Raw genomic sequence first — 20,637 nt, forward strand, 5'->3', positions numbered from 1 at the left:
AGGACTGACAACAGTACATCTGGTAGAGGGTCCATCGGCCTTGATTCTGGAATGAGAACAACAGAAACCTGCTTCCACATAATTAACATGTAGCAATAGCATTAATTTAAAAAACCTGCTTTTTTGCTGTTTTAAGTCACTGAAATGTTGAGGTTATTTGTAACTACAGCATAAACAAGACTATCCTGACAAATGCACCCTTCTTCCCATCTTCCTGACTGTTGAACATGTATAAGCAGCAGAGTTAGAGAATTTTCCAGTTCCCTTGGAGTTCACTGTTATGAGATTTGAAATTTTTTTGCAACTTCCTGAATAAACTCTTATGTTGGCATGGAAATAATAGCCTTTGAATGCCCAACTTCAGAGCTTGCTGAATTCTTTCCAAGTGGCGTTAGTTGAGGTTTTGGCACTTTCTTCCAAAGCACAGCCATCCTCTATCTGCATAAAAGTCAGCTGTTATCTTCTTTCCAAAGCCATCAAATCTCAAAATAGTATAAGTTGGGAGTAGGCTAATATCTTCCTGGCAAAGTCCAGTGTCAGGTTTCAAGGGCACCATATGACATCTAGCTGACGAGGGACATAATTAGAGTGTCTATAATGCTCAAAGACCTACAGAATTTTGCTTTTAAGGAACTAACCAAATCTAAGCCATGTTATGACACTAACCAAGTGAGAGGAAATTAACATTGGTTGAGCCAGGCATTTTATGTATACTGTCTTGTTTGGTCTTCAGAACCACTTTGTGTGTTGGATATTATTACTCTAGCTGACAAATCATTCCCAGAAAACAGATTCAAACTGAGTAAGTGACTGGTCAAGGTCATCATAAAGACTCTAGGTCCAGAATCCAGAGCTTAGGGCTTCTTGTAAGGTGTTCTTTCGACTCCACCCTAGACTCGTAATTGTGTCACTTTACTTTGCTTAAGATTAAAAAATAACCCAAATGGAGACAGATGAGTTTTCTGAGTCTTGACCCACTCATCTAACAAACATTGCCTCCAACTTAGTGCAAATACCATTGCTAGAGAAAGAAAAATGAACTAAGAGAATATAGAATAGATGAGAGGAAGAAATCCCTGCCTTCAAGGGGCTCATGACATACAGTATAGGCAGATTAACTACAATGGGATGTGATGAATGCATCCATTCATTCATTTATCAAACACTTACTAAAGGTTGAAGATTTGGAGGCAGAACCACAGTCCCTGTCTTCACGGAACTCACAGTCCAGTGTCACAGGTAGAACAACAGAAATATGCTGAGTGGGAGCATCAGGAGGGTACGGCCAGTTCTCTCAGGTGAGTCCTAGGAGTCTTCAGACCTGGGGTGATTCTGGAGATCGATTTTTTTTAAATTAAGATGTAATTGTCATATAACAGTGTGTAAGTTTAAGGCGTACAATGTGTTGATTTGATACATTTACACAGTGCAATATGATTACCACCGTAGCATTAGCTAACACCTCTGTCGTGTCACATAATTATCAGGGAGATAGATTTTGAAAGATAAATTAATAACCAGAAGAAGAGCATGCCAGGCCACTACAGCAGCATCTGCAAAGGCCCACAGGGCAGGGCTGTGAATACTCCCCTGGAGAGAGAGGGAAATCTTCCCAGAGGAAGCAACCAGTCAACTGAGACTTGAAGTATGACTAGGACAGACCTCACGGACAAAGGTGCAGAAAGGCACCACCAGAGCAGATGCCAAAGCATGGAGCCTTCTTTGGAAGCAACTGCAAGCATTTGAGCATGCCTGTGGTTCAAGGTTCAGATGGGGGAGTAGTAGAAAATGAAACTAGAAAACCAAGGTCAGGGGCAGATCGTGGAGAGCCTTGAATGGTTTGCCAGGGAAACTGAGATTTCTCTTATAAGCAATAGAGAGCTGTGGATGTAATGTCAGCACAAATTGAGAGAAAAAAAAAAATGACTCAGAACAGAGCTTCACACACAATAAGTCCTTAGCAAATGTTAGCTATCATTATTTTTAATTATTGTCTTAGTCCAGGCTGTTACAATAAATACCATAGACTGGGTGAAATAAACAACAGAAATTTACATGTCACAATCTGAGAGGCTGGAGGTCTCAGATCAGGGTGCCAGCACGGTCAGGCTCTGGTGAGAGCTGTCTCCCTGGCTTACAGATGACCACCTCCTTGCCGTATGCTCACATGACAGAGAGAGACAGAGACAGAGACAGTGAGACAGCTCTCTAGTCTCTTCTTATAAAGGCACTAATCCCATCATGGGGGATCCACCCTCAAGACCTCATCTAAACTTAATTACCTCCCAAAGGTCCCGTCTCCAAATACCATCACACTGGGGATTAGGACTTCAAGATGTGAATTTGGGAGGGCCAAAAAGATTCAGTCCGTGGAAATTATCACTATAAAAAGGTGTTATTAGAAGGAAATAATATGGTCACATTAGCAGTTTAGAAAGCTCACCCTGGCAGGCATGTGGGAATCATAAGTCAAGGGTTCCCTCCACCACTGGTAGTACCTACTCATGTTGGCAGGTGTATCTGGGCTCCTCCTCTCTGCTTCCACATCTCCTCTGCTTCCCTCTCTCACAACACTTAGTACACGTCTCCTTATATGCTGGTCCTTCATGTTAGGTCATCAATTTCATGAGGACCGAGATCATATTGATATCTGTGTCCTTAGCACTGTCAACTAAAAAATACTTAAATGCACGTGACTCCACACTCCCTCATGGCACTGGGCTGGTGTGTCCTCCACTTGGTTTCCCTTCCTCCCTCCATATTCCACATTAAAACGCCTGATCATTGCAGCCTGCTCTGGTTTTAGGCTTAGGGTGTCATGTTTCAAAAGTTCCTACTCAGATCATGGGTGGTAAGTATGGTGTCTGCCCCCCCACAACACTTTCCAGAACCATCCACATCCATGTTCCCAGTTTCTTTGCACTGGCCTTGAAATTGATGACAAATGAATTTTGCAAGCCCATCTAGGAAATTACCTCAGCACCCAAGTCATTTCCTGGGGCCGTTTACATTCTTAAATGTAGGGAGAAGGTTGAGGTGCTTTTTCTTTCTAAATTCCCTGAACCACTGGTAAACCCCTTTCACCTTTATAAATGGATGGGAGATGATGTCACAGCACAGTAAAAGCTCTCATTGCTTTAGCCCTCCCTTCGTGGTTCAGGACTGACTCAGATTTCTCTGACCTCGGCTCCCTCTGAGGCTGACATGTCAGATCACTAGGACTTGTCTCAGACCTTCCACCACTTGAGGCAATGGATGGTCAGAGAGCTCTTGGAAGAAGACACTGATTTTTTTCAACATCATACTGTTAGCCTGCACCTCCCACTGACACATCCCGCATGGATCACTTTGCCATTCATTAATTCAAGCAACATTGATAGAGCTCTTACAATGGTCAAGGTTGTGCTGGATTCTGAGGTCACAGAAGTGAATAAGGTATATACCCTTCCCTGGAGAAGACAGAGCATTATGCCAAGATGAAACGACCATGACTAAGACTCGCTCACTCATATCAATGAGTTCGCAGAGTTCGTAGATGAGGAATATGTATAACCACATGGCCATGATATAATTAATACAATGTTGAGGGTAGCAAGGACTTTAAGGAATATATATGTATATACATCATATATTTTAAATAAATATATATATATCTACTATATATGCATATACTATATATACATTTGTATACCTATATGGGTACACATGTATACCTATCCTATATATACCCTACATACTTCCTATATGTATGAGTATATATTTTATATGTATATATTTACTATAATATTTACTATGAGCCAGGTCCTTTTAAAAATGGTCTCATAAATTAACTCATTTAATTCTCACACTATCTCCATGAAACCTGTACTATTATCATCATCCACATTTTACAGATTAGGAAACTGACTCTTAGACATTTTAAGTAACATGCTCATGATCTACTAAGATCTACTAAGAGCAAGGGCTTGAATCAGGCAGGATACTTCCAGAGGCTGTCTTATTAAACCATATGCTATAAACTGTGAAGGAGGTAAATAATGGAATTGTTCCCAGCTGACAAGGCTGTATTTGCATGCAGACTTTAAGGCAGGAAAGGAATATTTGAACAAATCCTTTGAGGTGGAACTTTGTAGACCACCCTCAAAGAATGGCAAATGATTTAATTTGGTTGGACCATAAGAAGATGATGCCTGTCTTTGGCTCTGTGAAAAGGTCATGTGGAAGAGTGGCGTCATTCTGGAGGGCAGAATGAAAGCCAGTGGGTAGAGGGTGCAGGGACTCAGATGGTGCCTGGCTTTCTACCAGCAAGGATGTACAGGAGTGGAGCATCACCTCTTTTGGGTCCAGCTTGGCCTGTCTGAATAGTCTAGCCTGCTGGTCCATCTTGGGGGCAAAGGATTTGAGCTCTGGATTCCACAATGTTGACTTTTTAGTACAATGGCCCTAGAACCTGAGTAACATCCTCTCTTGCCTGAAGAGACCACCAGTGTCCACAGCAGACAATAAAGGCACTAAGGATCTGTCCACTTGTCTGCTGCTGTGAAATAAACCACCCCAAACTTGAGAGTGTAAAGCAGCAATCATTTTATTGTGATCCCAGATTCTGTGAGTCAGGAATTGGGAAAGGGCATGGTAGGTACATCTGCTCTCTGTACTACAATGTCTAGGGACCCAGCTGGAAGATTCTAGGCTGGAGTGACTTGACAGGTGGGAGTGGGGATCATCTGAAGACTCCTTTACTCACACGTCTGGGGTTGATGCTGACTGTTGGTGAGAACTGCCTCTGAGGCTGTCAATTAGAACACCTGTAGGAAGCCTCTCCACGTGGCTGCCTGTGCTTCCTCACAGCATGGCAGCTGGGTCCAAGAGTTACCACCCTAACAGAACCAAATGGAAGCTATGTACCTTTTATGACCTGGTCTCTGAGGTCAAATAGAGTCACTACTAGTATAGTCACAAGCCCATCCTGATTCAAGGGGAAGAAACTAGACTCCCACAATTAAAATCATGAATATCAAGGTTATATTGTAAGAAGAGCACGTGGGATGGGAGATATTGCTGTGGCCATCTTTGGAAAATGCAATCCGCCCCAAAACTTCATATTCAGAATCCAGAGAACTCCCAGCAGTTGAACCCAATCATCTCACTATGGAGTTGGCTAAAAAAAAAAAATGCCAGTTCAGCAAAAATGCATCATCATTAGCACCACCCAATTTCCAAAGCCATTTGACCACCGAACTCTTTTCCTATGAGATTCTTCAGAGACAGGTAACCCTCCAGCCTACTTTTAAATATAGTAATCCAGAGATTATTCATATAAGATGTGACCTCAAAATGAAATCTTTCCCAAGTCCCTCTTCAGGACTTTTGTACCAGCTCTTTTCTCTGCTTTCAACACTGTTCCCTCAGATCTTTACAAGGATGACTTTCTCTCCATTTGGGGCTCAGTTCAATCAACACATTTTGGGAGAAAATTTCCCAGATTACCCAAGCTAAAGTGCCCACTCTTTCCACACATTATCTGGTATTTCCTAATATCTGAAATTATTTTGTTGACGTGTTTATTTTCTGTCTTCTCCCTGCCTCATGGCTTCTGCATGGTAAGTGTCATTAGAGCTTAGACTTTGCTCTTTCTGTTCTCTGAAACCTAGCCCAGTGCCTGGCACACAGTACACATCCATCAAACAGTCATCGAATGAAGAAGTGGAAAATGGTGCCATACCCAGAAATCTTTTTGTTTCTTGTTTGTGGGATTTGGGGTAAGGAGAATAAAGAATGTTTACATATATCTCAATGAAATGTAAGCTTCCTTCTTTTCATCTCTCCACTTCCTGAACCCACTCCCAAATTTTCTCCTTTTTTAAAAAAACAATATTGAATATGATGCACAAAAGAGGGCTGTGCACAATTGTGCAAAAATCTAGAAAAGCAAAATATAATAACTACTTCTTGAATTACCTCCCCATAGAATTTCAGGTGGTTCCATATATTCCATTATAAATTCCCTCATATAGAATTCTTTTCTTTTTAAGTGTAGCTAAGAATATATAATAAAATATAATATATAATTTATTTATATACAAAATATTTATATTTATATTTATGTAAATATATTGAATATATTTATCATATTTATATTTTATAAAACATTTTATAACATTTATATAGTATAAAATTTCTACTATATAAATATTATAATATTTATGTAAAATGTAAAATACAAATATATGTTATAAAATATAATGAGTAGCTTAAAAAACCACTTTGAGCTTTCTTTTAAGTATCTGATCTTTCTTAAAGATTTCATTTCTAAACAGTGGAAAAAACTAATTTATATCACTGTGACACAGAAGTGTATATCCAAGAAAATGCTATAAATATCAAAAGCATTAGAAATAGCTCACTTGAATTAAACAAAGCCATGACTTGAAAAACCTCAAACATAAATGAAATGGAAAGTCAAAGAGATACAGTAGAATTTTATCTTCATGTACAGTCACATATTCTTTATTCTCCGATGACAGGATTAACAAATATGGCAAGCCTCCCTAAGGTAGATTTCAACATACAAGGACTTCTTCATCCAAGATTCTTGGAAACCATGACCTCCAAGAAAAGAGATCTCTTTGCTCTTCTATGGAATATCCTTCAGAGTCCTAGCTTCCACCCCGCCTCCTCTCCCCGCCCCCCGCCCCCACACCCCCCACACACCCCCCACCCCCACCAGCACTGCCCACTATGACTCAGCAGCGCTCATTAACCACATGCAGGTGCACAGGCTTAGGCACATCAGATGTGGCCCAGAATTTTTCACAGGAGTCAAATTATACTCACCCACACACTGAAAAGGAGGTCTGCTAGAAATCTTTTAAAAACCGGGTGCTTAATTTATATGAGACGGTGTCTAGACATTTATTTTCTGGAAATATTTAACTTGGATAAGACATGTGGCCCCCAAGATGAATGCAGGATTGAAATATTTCACTTGAAAATTTGTGCAAGGAAACGTCTGGTTGAGTGCAATGAGGTTAAACGTGGACATGTTTTCCTAGGATGGAAAGGTCATCCTGTTTGCCATGTGCTAGCAGGAACTTGCCTCTGAATACTCCTGGTATTTTGTTAGAAATATAGAGTTTAGGCGATAATTGCTTTTGCTGTGCCTACTTTTCTATAGTTATATATGCATTTACATGAATCTATATGTGAATACTACAACTTAGATAGTCAGTGGGGGAGAAATACTAGAGAGAGAAATTCTGGAGATTATATACAATGGAAGCTTTATTTGAATTAGAAGTTTTTGCTTCAACATCTTAGACCATTGGGGCCAGCAGATTTTTCTATGAAGGGCCAAATAGTAAATATTTTAGGCTTTGCAGGCCATTCAGTGTGTCACAACTTCTCAACTTTGCCACTGTAGTGTGACAGCAGCCAAAGACAATGCATATGCTAGTGGCTAGGCTGTGTTCCAATAAACTTTGTTCCCCAAAACAGGCATTTGCTGACCCCCTGTCCCAAACCAGTAGCTTTTGAATTGTTTTAACTGTGACTCATAATAAGAAATGAAATTTACACCATCACCCAGAACAAACATATGTGTGTGTGTGTGTGTGTGTACATTCACAAAATAATACCTATCTTCATAATGAGCATACATCAATATTTTCTATTCTATCCAATTTGATTCTAAAAATCACTTTCTTTTTTATTGAAATATAGTTGATCTACAGTGTTTCAGGTGTACAGCAAAGTGATTCAGATATATATATATATATATATATATATATATATATATATGTTCTTTTTCAGATTCTTTTCCATTATAGGTTATTACAAGATATTGAATATAGTTCCCTGGACTATACAGTAGGTCCTTGTTGTTTATCTTAAAAATCACTTTCTACATGCTGACGGCCACCATCTAAGTTGATTTCAAGGCCCACTAAAGGTCATGACCCTCAGTTTGCAGAACACTGTACCAGACTAACTCTGTGCTTGTGTTTAAAGTGAATAGCGTGCGAATAGTCAGAAGCGGACAAAGAATCACTGTCCCTCTGTTAATGAATGAGATTTCTTGCATTTAGTCCGAAGCCACTGCTGCCTGCTTGGGTTTTCCCATCTCTGGAATCTGATAAAGTTGTGACCCAATAACCAGGGAGAACATGCATTGCTGAGAACAAATACAAAAGTCTGGGTAAGAGCCACAGGACAGGAAGCTGAATGTCTTATCTTTTCAAAGTGGAACGGAAAAACGGAATCTTTTTACTTCGGAATGAGTCTAATAGAGCTGGCAGAAATCTTTCTCTAAATGGAGTCCCAGTGGGCAAGAAAACAAGGAGGAATAACTTTTTTGATACAATAGACCAAGCCCCAGAGTAAGAAGCTGACACCTCAGTCCTAACCCTGACACGACCACTATTTAGCTGATGATCTGGGGAGGTCACTCCTCTCTTGGAGCCTCAGTTCCCTTCGCTGCTAGCTGGGTGACTTTAAGCAAGTTTCTGTGCCTCTCTGAGCCTCAGATACCTCAACTGTAAAAGAAAATGTTAGCTATCTTAGAGGATTGTGATGAGGATTAAATAAATTAATGATGTATGTAAAGCACTTAACACAAGCCCAGCACAAAGTAGTACCTGATTTATAATACTTGCTACTAGCGTGTGGTAGTTGATATGTAATACTCTTGCTAGTAGATATAGATATATAATACCAATACTTGATATGTAATACCTGCTACCATTTCACCCAACTTTTAATTTTGAAATGTTTCAGAGAAATTTCAACAGAAAAGTTAATAGTCCAATTAATTCTTTTTTTTTTCTATGCAAGTTTACCAACTGTTAATATTTTGCCACATTTGCTCTTTCCTTCTCTGTCTGTCTGTCCCTCTCTCTCTCTCTCTCACACACACACACACACACACACACACAGTCTCTCTCTTTGTCTCTCCCTATCAGTCAATCTCTCTCTCTATATATATATATATATATATTTAGATAGATAGATATAGATATAGATATAGATATTTACATATATAAATACATATATAGTTTGTGAACCATCTGAACATAACTTGCCAACATCAAAACACTACATCTCTAAATAATTCAACATGTATCTCCTATCCTCTTACAATTGTATTCTCTCATATGATATCATTATCATGCCTCCCAAATTTAATATTTATAAAATATTATCAAACATACATTCCATATTCAAAATTTCCCAATAAGGTGCTTGAAAGCTGTTCTTTCTTTTTTCCAATCTGGAATCCAAACATGTATCACACACTGCACTTGGATGTCATGTCTCTTTAGTTTATCTAATATACAATATTCCTTCTATCCTTTTTCTTTCTTTCTTTCTTTCATGGCATTGACATTTTTGAAGAGCCCATGGTAGTTGACTTGTTATGTGTTTTGGGGTTAGAACAAATGAGTAAATATTTTTTGTGGAAACCAGGATTCTCACTGTAAAAGATGGGAGATACAAATATGAATGAGTTAGCTGAGCAAGAACCCAATGGTATTGGATTTGAACTAGGAATATCAGACTTTGTATTAGGTTTCTCCAGAGAAACAGAACCAATAGTGTGTGTAGTTGGCGGGGGGAGTGTTATTGATTTAAGGAATTGGCTCACACAGTTATGGAGGCTGGCAAATCCAAAACCTGCAGGGTGGGCCAGCATGCTGGAGATGCAAAGGAGAGCGAATATGGGTTTCAAATCAAAGGGCTGTCTGATGCAGAATTCCCTCTTGCTCGAAGGAAATCATTCTTTTTCCTAGTCAGGCCTTCCACTGATTCAATGAGGCCCACCCACATTACCAAGTGCAATCTGCTTTATTCAAAGTCCACTTATTTAAATGTTATTCTCATTCAAAAACATCCCCATAGGAACACCTAGAATAATGTGTGTCCAGCCAAGCTGACGTTTAAATTAACCATCACAGACTTCAACAGGGGTAGAGATAGAAACAGATACACGCACATATCCATTTATTTATTTTACCTCTGTACTGAAAGGGCCCCAAAGCAATAATACCCCAGTAATACAGAGCACATATAATGTCCAAATCTTGGCTTCCAAATACCATTCTCCACTAAAAAGAACCAGTACCCCTTGGAGAAATAGCTGATTCTGGCCCTGGAGCAAGGAAAGTACAAGGTAAGTCTGGAACATCTTATGCCCGAGAATGAGGAAGTACTCAAAGATCACTGGAGACATATCAAAAGGACGGACACTGGTTTAAAGGAATTTCCACTGGACAAATCAACTGAGAAATCAAAACAAATAATGCTGGGAATGATTTATAGCACACTCAACAACAATTAAAAAGAAAAACCTGTAAGACCATGATAATAACAAAATAAAAAGTTGTATGGGGGCAGGGAGGGAGCTGTTTTTAGGAATAGTTGCTACTAGGAGGAAGAGAATATTTGACAGACTTCACTGCTGACAGACCAATCCTTGGACACAGACAAACTGGATATTTGCCCTCAAGGAAACTGCCCTGATATTGGTTGGGGGGAGGGGGGAAGGTGTGGGGAGAGAGTAATAGTTATTGAAGTTATTAAAGAATGGTTGAAACAAATTGGAATGATGATGCAGATGGTGATACTGTTTATGGAGTGAATACTAAGAGTTAGACACAGTACTAGCCCACTAGCCCTTTTATACACATTATGAGTTCCTCCCAAGGTCAGTCTAAGAAAGGTAATAGTGACTTAAGCTCAGAGAGTCAGGTGGCGTGCCCAAGGCCTCACTGCTACTAAAGAGCAGAGCTGGGATTTGACCTAGACCTGTGGACGCCAGTGTCCCAGCTCCTGCCCCCAGCACACACTTGCCTGTGGTCTGAATGTGGGGATAGGTAACCGGGGCAGATTCCAGCTCTGCCTCTAAATGACCTTGGATAAATTATTTCCCATCCCTAAACCTCAGTTTCTCCAGGCTTTTCTCAAAACCTCAGCACCCCTTACTCTCCTTGTCCTCTCCCTGTTTTTTCTGACCCCCATCCCTGCCGCCCCCAGGGCTGCAGGCCCTTCCTAAAGAAAATCAGTTAGTCTCTTCTCCACCTGCCCAGCAGTTTACTTTACCCCCATCCACGCAAAAAAAAAAAAAAAAAAAAAGGCAGGTGCTAGGAGAGGGAGGACTGAACTCTGCAGAATGGGTATCTTCTCTTCCATCACTGTCTCCAGAGCTTAATGTGGGGCACATTGGATGAGGTTAGGGAAGAAGGTGTGGAAGCTTGTGGAAGCAAGTCGTTTGCTTGCTTTATAAAATATCCCGTACACACAGAACAGTTCAAAAACTGGCAGAACAAACAGCTGAACCCACCACCTGATCGAACAATGTTAACATTTTGCCATATTTGCTTCAGATGTTTTTTTTTTTTAATTAAAACATTTAGTTGAAGGTTCAGTAGAAGTCCTCTTTACAAGCTTCCCTGACCTCGGTCCCTATCTTCCTCCCCGGAAGTTAATTACTATTGTGAGTGGCGTGTATTCTTCCCGACCAGCTCTTTATGGTACATAAAGAGAGTTCATTTTAAACATACAGGGTTGCTTTACATGTTTTTTAAATGTGCATAGAGGATATCATCTTGTCTGCCTTTCTGCAACTTGCTCTTTTTTATTTAGCAATATGTATCTGCGATTTATCCTTGTCACTAAGTGGAGCTCTAATTTATTCCTTCAGCTGCTGTTTCATATTTCATCCACAAATGACCAGTTTATCCATTCCCCTGTCAATGTACTTTTAGATTGTTGCCAATATTTCACTATTATATAAAATGCTGAAACGGAACATTTTTGTGTGTCTCCTTCTGCACTTAGGCAAGGGTTTCTCTAGGGTATTTTTTTGCTTCCTAGAGGCAGCCCTGGTTCCAAGGGCATGTTCATAGTCACCTCTATTAAGCATTTCCAGTTGCTTCCCAAACTGATTTTACCAATTTCTAGCACAGCTAGCATGTTATGATAGTTCCCATGCATCCTTATCCTCATCAATCCTTGGTATTCTCTGTTCTTTTTGCCAATCCAATGGATGGGAAATGGTATATCATTGTTCTCATTTGAATTTCCCCATGACCAATAATGCCAAACATCTTTTCACATGATTATTGGCCATTTGAAAGGCCTGTTCACAATCGGTCAATTTTTCCATTGAGTTGTTTGTCTTTTTCTTATTGACTTGTTTGAATTATTTATATATCCTAAAACTTGAATGTGTTGTAAATATTGGAACAAGCTTTGTAAACTTCAAAGCAGCATGAAAAAACATTGGTTTTTATTCGTGTTCGTTTTACTCTTACATATGTCTTATCACCTAAACCAGAGCCCCCAGAGGACAGAGAATGTGGCTTCCTTATGTTTATTTATCCAGAGCGAGTGTTAATAGGAAGCAGCCTGGAATTATGGGGGGAAATTATGGCTTTAAAAATAGAAATGGAGTTAATAGCGCCTCTGCCACTCAGTAGCTGTGTAAGCTTGGTCAAGCCGCTTAATCTCTCTGAGTCTCTGTTTCTTTTGTTCTAAATGGAAGGGATCCCACGGTTGTTGTCACGAATCACATAAGATAATGCATGTAAAAGTGCTTAGTGTGGGGCGTGGCATGTGCTAGATCTCAGTAGATGTTAGCTGAATAGAAATACTGATAAATATTTCTTGGTAGTTAACTTAATTCTTCAATGACTGAATAATAATAGCTTTGATTTATTGAACATTTCTTATGTATTAGACACTACATAAACAGCTACCCTCTATTGTATTTTTTTCCCTTTTACAGATGAAGTATCCCAGACTAAGATTATGTAATTTGTACAGTTTTACAGCTTATTAATGGTGGCATTAAGCTGCAAACACTGATATATCTTATTCTTGCCCTGAAATGTACTCGTTCTTCCAACAATATTTATTGAATGTCTACTATGTGCCAAGTACTCCACTGGGCACTGAGCTACATTGGTCAAGAGGTCTTTCTTCCAAGGAGTGATATGTTTTACTAAGGGACCAAAACAGAAAGCAAACAGGCAAATAAATTCGGATATGTTATGAAACAAATACACAGCTAAGATAGAATATGGCAAAGAGCTTGGAGGTTCTCTTTCAGGGAGGCAATCAAAGAAGGCTTCTCCAAGGAGATGACATGGAAGCCAAAATAAAATAGATGAAAAATAGCAAGCTGGCCATTTGAAGAGTAATCGCATTTCGAGCAGAGGCAATGACAGTCCAATCCAGTTTCAATTTATATTGTCTACTAAATTGAAACTTTTTTATTCCATATCCCTCATTTGTGGCTCCTTCTCGCTCCATTTAGCCTAACCCCTGGCAAAGAAGAAAAGAGTGTGAGCCCCAAGCAGCTGGGAAAGCCATTGCTCTGTCCTGGGCCCAGATGAGCCCCAGCCAGGCAGCAGTCATCTGGACATCTTCCAGATGTAGGCCTCCCTCCTCCTACCAACTTCCCTTCCACGTCACTGTTCCACCTCCCAGGCCCCAAGCCTGTGAACTCAGCCAGTTAGGTTTGGCTTTGTTTCCCAGGTAAAAACTTTTCACCCCACACCATCAACAGAGTGGACATTTGTAGATTGGCCTGTACGTACATGAGCTGACAACCCCGGAGGACTGATTCAAGCCTGGAAGGGTGCCAGGTTTTCATTAAACCCCTTGTAAACCCACACTTTGGTTCTACAGAGCTACATCTGCCGAGGAAGCCATCTGTGATTTGTATCATCGTGCTCCAAAAAAACACCAGCAGTGTGAAAGACTCTCCCCTCTGCTCCACAGTGAAATGGAAAAGTAACATTAGTAATCACTTCTGCAGGCTCCATAATGACATAATGGGCATCGGCTTAAGTCTTAAACCATGGCTGATGGTCCCTGCCAACAATCTGGGTGGATCTGAGTTGTCCTAAAAATTACAGGTCATTACTCATGCTCACCTCTCTACCTAAGAGAATATAGATGAAGAATTTGCCCTTGTGATACAGGGAGGAAAAAGGAACTAACATTTAATGAGTGTCTGCTAAATACCAAGCACTTTACCCCCTGACAACCTTCTAAAGCAGGCATTATTATACTCATTTTACAGATGAAGAAACTGAGGTCAGAGGCGCTAGATGGCTTACCCAAAGCCATGCAGATGAGTGACATGGCTGCAAGTAGAACCCACATCTCATGAACTCCAAAATCTGTGAGCTTTCCACTGCCCTAGAAAGAACCCTGAGGATGGTGTGCAAACCACGTGTTTGGTAGCTTGTTTTGATTTTTTTCCAGATTTTTTTTCATTAAAAATTAAATAAGGAGGGACAGGTAGGACATCTTCCACCTACAGTGGCTTGGATCTAAGTAAAACCACTCAATAATGGGATCTGCAAGTATGTGATTTAAATCTGTGATACTCGCTTTGAACTGGATGAACTACAGGGAGCTCCCCTTCCCTGCTTCTTTCTTCCTCCTCTCTGAAGCCCAACCCACCCTGCCAAAAAAAAAAGATACAGCCAGTTCCTGATGCCTGAGTTCACAGCCAAAAATAGAGACATCCAACTGGTGTCCATTTCACAAAGAGCATCTTCCAAAAGTTGGGATCATCTGTGTTGGCTGGTGCTGACTTTTGGTGGTCTCCTGCAGTCTCAGAGCTAAAGTACTTTTTCTTCTGAAACTGCAGGTATGCAGTTTTCTCCAGATCTGCCTGGGGCAGTCCAGAGCAAAGGGACAGGCTCCTAAAAGAAGGAGTTCAGAGGAAGCAGCAGTTTCCATCAGTAGACTTGCAGACTCAGAAGCAGGGAGTAGCAGAAAAAAGAGCCTGTGCTTTAGGTTAAGTTCTGAATCTTGGCTTTAGCGCCTCATGCTTGTGTGATCTCAGACAAATGTTTACCTTTCTGAGCATCCTTAGGTGGCAAATGATCTAACGACACATGGTAAATTTTAATACAAGTGAACTGGCTTTCCTGACCTTCCACATTTACCTCATATTCAGCTGAAGCTTCAAAGAAAGACTACTCAGAATGTCAAAAGGGTTGATAGTTTTCTTTTGGAAGGGTAGTTTCTGATATTTCAGATGTTGTTGGATTGTCCAGAAGTTTAAGTCTCAGCAGCTTTTCCTCTTCCCTCATATAAACACCTAGAAATAATTTCCTGATCTCCATCCCATGGAAACCAAAAAGCACCTAGACAAAGAGAATCTAATCACGTCGAAATCACTGAGCAGAGCTCACCCTTCTTCCACAGACAGCCAGGTTAGCCAAAGGTTTTGCTTTTTTTACCAAAGGGAAATGGAGGGAGGAAAAGGGCTGACGATAAAGGAAGACTGCCGCTGTGGGAGAGTTTTAGGCTTGACTAAGATTCACGAAATATAATCATCCTGTACGTTTCCATAATGTAATCTTTACAAAGAGAACCTAGTTGAATTTCCAGCACTCCCCCTTGAGCAAATTGTTCCTTACCTCCTAACTTCAGTTTCCTCTGCTCTGAAGTGGAGACTGGAGATAATCACCACCTTGCAGGATGGTTAAGGGGATTACAGATTAAATCCATCCAGCTACTAGGCTCAGTGCCTAGCAGAGAGCAGGTGCTTCAAAAATGGCTGTTTTATTGCTAACAAAACACTGGATAGCCACAGCCACCCCGGACGGTAAGAATCACTGATCCCATTTTTCAAGATGAGAAAATGGAGACTCAGAAAAAAAAAATAAAGCATGCTCAAGATCCCACAACCCCGGCTTTGCACTGAGGGGATCGGCGCGCAGGTTTATTTGGCTGTAAAGCCTGTTTTCCCTCCAACACACACACGCGCGCGCGCACACACACACACACACACACACACACACGCTGCTGCCACGTCTGTTCCCGTGGAGGCAGAGAGGGGAGGGAAATTTTAAGTGCGTTTCTTCGTCTACATCTGAGTTGCTTCCTCCCCTCTGGCTCATTCGTTCCATCCCCGAAGTCCCGGCTGAGGCCTCCACTGTGCTGCCAACGTCCCCTCCCCACCTCTGCCGCCAGCTGAGGCTCCCACGCAGCCACAGAGGCATTGGAGAAACCACATCACCCCTCTCCTCCCCACCGCATGCCTTTGAAGTGAGCCTGTCATCTGACCGGTACCTACTCAGGCTACAAATCCCAGACTCCTTTCCTACCTGGAGCCCCTGGTTCCCCCGTGGTTCAGGGCAGACACTAGATACGTCTGCCTTATTTTTCACGGGGTTTAATTTCGATCCAGCCTGAACTGACTAAGCACCTACTCTGTGCCAGACGCTAGGCTTGGCTCTGGAAAGAGAGAAATGAGTAAAACACAGGCCCTGCCTTCAAAGAACCCACGGAATAGGACAGAATCCAACTTGGTTCCATTTAATAAATAATCGCTGAGTGCCTACATATGCCAGACCCTGTGCTGGGCCCTAGGGAATACAAAGATATGTAAGGTGTCAGTCCCTGGAGGAGCTCCGGTCACTGCAGCCTCCTAATTAGCACAAGTACCTGCCAGCTATGCATTCCCTGCTACGACCCCCAGATTGTGCTTTATGCACATCCTCTCCAGGCCTCAAAATAAAAATAATGTTTTGAGATAGATGTTCAAAAGGGCAGAAAAGTCCCTCTGTCCAAGACCAATCATGATGATGAGGATTCTAGAATCCAGGTCTACTTTCTGTATCAAAAGTTACTGGTTTTCAAATATAAAACAGATAGCTAGTGGGAAGCAGCCACATAGCACAGGGAGATCAGCTCGGTGCTTTGTGTCCACCTAGAGGGGTGGGATAGGGAGGGTGGGAGGGAGGCGCAAGAGGGAAGAGATATGGGGATATATGTATATGTATAACTGATTCACTTTGTTATGCAGCAGAAACTAACACACCATTGTAAAGCAATTATACTCCAATAAAGATGTTAAAAAAAGAAAAAAGTTGCTGGTTTTTTTGGCAGGGTTACAGCAGATCTGTTGTTCCTATAATTACCTCACATTTGAAGGGTGTGCTTGAATTTTCCAAAGCATATTCCCTCTATTATCTCATCTGAGCTCAGCATCCCTGTCTCAAGTAGTTACAGGGTTTTTTTTTGTGAGGCCCAGAGATGGTGACAAGTCAGGGGAAAGAGGGCCGGCCAGTGCCAACCCCTGCAAGGCCATTTACTCCTCAGAGGGCCCTGGAAAGGAGCTGACCTCGTTCCTTCTCTTGTTTTCTATTTGAGGAAACTGAGGCTTAGAGCATCTCTCCCAAGAACACAGGACTAGGCAAGAGAAGTCCTGGGCTTGTACCCAAGTGCAGCAGGAGCCAGTGCCTCTGACAGCCAAACCTGCCGTCCTCAAAACAAAACAGTGTCTCATCCTGGAGCTGGGACAGCCCGGCCTGCCTGGTGGAGAGGTGGGATGGCTTTGTGGGGTCTCGGCACAAGCTTGTTCTCTCAGCCTGAGGACTTTGGGAGACTCACCAAACCTCTGGGCCTCCATTTGTCACAAGGCGATGCTAAGCCCTGCTGGCTGCATCCCAGGGTTCTGCGAGGGTCTGCTGAGATGTGAAATGGGTGGGGGAGAAGGCTTTGAAGAAGACATAAGTGCGCAGGATTGCCCTTCACAGAGGGTCCGCTGACACGTTACTGGGGAATCAGGAGGCCTGGAGACAAAAAGCAGACAGGTCACAATCCCCTCCAGGAGCCCTGCTCTGGAACCAGGACTGGCCCCTCCAAGGGGTCCAGGCGAGGGTCATCGTCCACAGAGCCAGGTCCCCACCCTGGTGATTTATCCGTCTTTGCCTCTCCAGCCGGGCTCAACCTGCAGGCGCAGGGGTGGGGGAGGGGCTATCACAGAAACAGACAGGTCTGGTCACAGGGTGACAGCGTCCATGCCAAGAGCCCACTTTGTTTTAACGAATGACACCAAACACTTAGGCCATAATCTCTTCAGATTGCTGTGTCTGGCAGTAATTACATGCCTCCCATTAATAAATCCTATTTCTGAATGGTTTACTGCACTGCACCCCTTTCTGCAAACACTGCAGGCTGAAACCTGTCAGATGAGGCCAGAGGCAGGCTTGTGAAGAGAAGGCAGATAAAACGGCAACTTTCTGGGCATGAAAAGGCAACAGCCACAGGCAGGGAAAGAGCCACAGGCTCTGATGTGCCTCCAAGTTCCAGGTATGGAGGGAGGTTTGTAATTCTCACCCCTACATTCAGTCACTCACTGACGCCCCAAAACTCTGACCTCCAAATTTATCTTGAAGGCATCTCCACTGCCTTGGTGCATAATTCATCAGTCTCACCTGGAATATAGTGACAGTGTGTCGTCGTGTCACCCTCCAGCTCATCTGCCACGTGCTGCTGGAGTCATTTTCCCCACAGAAAAGTCTGATCGCATCACTCTCTTGCCTAAAAACTCTGCAGAGGTCTGCAACACTCCAGGATAAATTCCACTCCTCCCCATCAAGGCCCTTTGGGATTTGAATCCTGCTACTTGTCCAAGCTCACTTCCCAGAAATTACCCTTCCCACTATACTCCACCCTAGTGGTTCTCAGAGTGTGATCCTTGAACCAGCCGCACCAGCATCACCCAGGATCTTTTGAGAAATGAAAATTCTCAGGCCCCACCCAGAGCTACTAATTCAGAAACTCTAAGGTGAGACCCAGTGATCCGGTTTTTCAATAAACCTTCCAGATGATTTTGATGCATGCGATGGCTTGAAAAAATACCTCTTTACCTACTTTTTCTTAAACTTCAATGTGGGCAGGAACCACCTGGGAATCTTGGTAAAATGTAGATTCTGATTTAGTTGGTCCAGGGTGGAGCTCCAAATTCTGCTATTCTAACAAGTTCCCAGGTGATGTCAGCACTGCCGGTCCACACACCAAACTGGGCAGCAGTGAACTTCTCATGATTTCAAAGCACACCTACTACCTCTTGCTTGCCTTCTTGAGTGCCGTTCCCTCTCCCTTCCCTAGTTTTCTTTTCCTCCCTTTCTCATGTCCCTGTCCCATCAAACAATTCTACTCATCTATCAAAAGTCCACATAAAGAGCCTCTGTACTCGGAAGACTTCCTTAACACCTCCCATCCCCACCCCAGGTGGATGAAAGCCCTTTTTTCCCCTGCTCCCACATGACTCTGCAAACACACACTACATCAGAGCACTGATCACACTATACTGTCTGTCTGTCTGTCTGTCTGCCTGTGCTACCCCCTCCAAAAAAAAAAATACTATAGGAACAGGACCTCTTGCATAGCTGTGAACACAGCACCAAAACAGTGCCTGACACATAGCAGAACAACAGATAGTGAGTGAATGAACCCTTAACAACCAGTCCTATTGGACTAGGTCAGGTAGTAAACAAAATATTTGGGAGGATTGGCCTCTTATTATTCTACCTACCATGAGAACCGTATTAACCGCCAGGTTCCTTTTAAAGCAGGCAAGAGCAAACTCTGTGTTCTAAACCAAACCAGCTGCCTAATCCTAGAAGACAAAAAACAGAGAGATGTTCTCCGTGCACCAGGAACCCCAGAGAAAATTTCTGAGAGGGAACATCCAAACAGGAGGTAGGTACATAGGGACTTCTCAGAGAGGAAGACTCCACACAGGGAAATTTCACCAAGGAAGTTCCTTTATTTATTAATGTATGCATCCCCTCCACAAGCATTTATTGTACCCTTTCTATGTGACAAATATTTTTAAGAAGTGGAAATGTAAGCTGAATTAGATCTCTTCCTTGCTCCCAAGAGGTCCGTCTAGTGGGGAAAATAGATACACAGATGTGTGAGGACAATACAGAGTGACAAAAGCTGTGATTCAGATGTGCACAAACCATGGAGCAGATGCTTTCCATTTTGCCAGGAGGGATGGGGATAGGCATCAAAGAGGAGATGATATTTGAGCTGAGTCTTGAAGGCTGAGTTCATTTATCAGGAGGAAAATAGGGGAGAAGGGTATTTCAGGCAGAAGGCACAGGGCAGGCACAGGAACAGAGGATAGAAGAATACTGCCCTTAGGGGATGGTACTCTGATACAGTAGGAGAAGTGGGTTGGGGGCGAGGATCTCGCGAGGAAGATTAGCGGAACCGGATGGGTCATTTGGCCAACATTGATGGACGCACCAGCTCGGCACTGAGGCAGGCCCTGGAGATGCAGAAAACCATAAACAACACGGAAATGGTTTCTGCTCCCCTGGAGTTTACAGTTCACAGTTTAGTAGGAGTGGTGGGGAAAACACAAACAAACAAATGAAAAAAATATCTGCACACGGTAACGGGCAATTAGCTGAGCCAGAAAAAGAGTGAGGGCTTAAACTTCAGGTAAAATGAATAGGGAAAGGCTCCCCAAGGAGGTGAACTTAATCCGAGAAGGAAGAAAAGAAGGGGAGAGAGGAGAGGAGCCCCAAGCTGAGAGGGAAGACTAGGCAAAACCCCCGAGGAGGGAGGTAACGTGGCAAATTCAAGAAACCCAAGGTGGATGGAATTAATGAGTGAAAGGACAGTGACATAATTTGACAAGAAGAGATTGGAAGTCTAGACAGGCCACACTGCCTGGGTCCTACAGGCCACAGTGGGTGTTTGTCTTGATGCTAAGTGCAGGGAAGCCTTTTGGAGGCTCCTGAGCAGGAGGATGGCGTGACCTAGTTTGGTTGGAGTATTTTCTTTTCCCTTTTATTTTTTTCCAAATAGATG

At 42.4% G+C, this 20,637-nt stretch overlaps 1 long non-coding RNA gene across 1 annotated transcript in view; it reads right to left on the minus strand.

The window, feature by feature from the left end:
- Window positions 1-203: 203 nt before the first annotated feature.
- Window positions 204-20,637, minus strand: part of LOC118883809 — a 109,836-nt gene continuing 89,402 nt past the window's right edge. Inside the window, exon 4 of the long non-coding RNA XR_005017096.1 lies at window positions 204-1,332. This is a non-coding gene — a long non-coding RNA (uncharacterized LOC118883809). The remainder of the gene's footprint in view (window positions 1,333-20,637) is intronic.

This window comes from Balaenoptera musculus, chromosome 1 (genome assembly GCF_009873245.2).
Source record: "Balaenoptera musculus isolate JJ_BM4_2016_0621 chromosome 1, mBalMus1.pri.v3, whole genome shotgun sequence".
NCBI classification, from domain to species: domain Eukaryota; kingdom Metazoa; phylum Chordata; class Mammalia; order Artiodactyla; family Balaenopteridae; genus Balaenoptera; species Balaenoptera musculus.